Here is a 1,112-nt window from a genome sequence, read left to right as displayed (position 1 = left end):
AATCAGAAGAATCTTTCTCTCTATTCACTATCATTCCGCGTCTTCGACTTCTATTAGTTTCTTTTCTTCTTTAATGCAATAGCTATAGTTTGATATAAGAATCCATTTCTCAAAGTAATGGAAACCATTCTCTTATAGGAAATGGTTCGAAAATCGCTATTCCACCTTTTAGGTATCGTGAAAAGTGATACCTGTGAAGATCGTGCATTTCAGTCAAATTCAGATCCGTTTTTCGAGTCCATGATATAATATAACCAAATTGGATAGATCTTCCACCTGTTTAGCTAAGAAAGAATAGATACAGAGGTGGATAATAGATCGATATGAAGATCATGAGCTGCCCCATAATGAAATCGCCAGTAGTCGCGAATATCTCCTTCTTCCTAATCCAAGATTGGAGAAAGAAGATCTAAGAGGGACCTATGGAGAATGTAGTCAGAAATCCATAATAGAGTCCGACCACAACGACCGAATTAATTATCCTCATCGAGAAACTTAGACTACTAAATAGAAAAGATTTGAAAATCATGGCATGGTCTCCTTTTTTTCTTTCTTTAGAGTTTTCTATATGCACAATTTCTCGATGTTTCGATGAGAATTTCTTGACTTTCCATATATAGAAAGAGATAGACTATAAATGACATCTCTTATGTCAATAAGACCAAAGGGATGGATATTAAATGATAGGAAGTGCTAGGAAGTGAAATAGAATGAAATAGAGCCACTTTGGCTTCCCTATGAAATGAGGCATGGAACGGAGCCACTACGAAGAAATTATGGGAGTTACGAAAGAAGCTTCGGACTCATATTGTTCATGGGTTGAGAGCGGGAGTTGAACTCTAGGAGGTCGAATCCCCCCTTGTTCCTCAGTAGCTCAGTGGTAGAGCGGTCGGCTGTTAACTGACTGGTCGTAGGTTCGAATCCTACTTGGGGAGATTTTATTCATTCTTTAATGTAAGAATTTTAATGTAAGAATAAAGAATTGAATTAAAGGGCTTGCTTTGACCCTTAGGAGTAGGTAACCCGTTCGCTATCCTTGTTTCTATTCTATTGCATTCTATCTCATCGTATCACATTCTGTTCTACGATTCCACTTCGACAAAAGGAAAGAG

This window comes from Triticum urartu, unplaced genomic scaffold, assembly GCF_056163025.1.
Source record: "Triticum urartu cultivar PI428250 unplaced genomic scaffold, HENAU_Tu73 scaffold1468, whole genome shotgun sequence".
Lineage (NCBI taxonomy): Eukaryota > Viridiplantae > Streptophyta > Magnoliopsida > Poales > Poaceae > Triticum > Triticum urartu.
The sequence above is the reverse complement of the archived record's forward strand: the minus strand, read 5'-3'. Positions refer to the sequence as shown.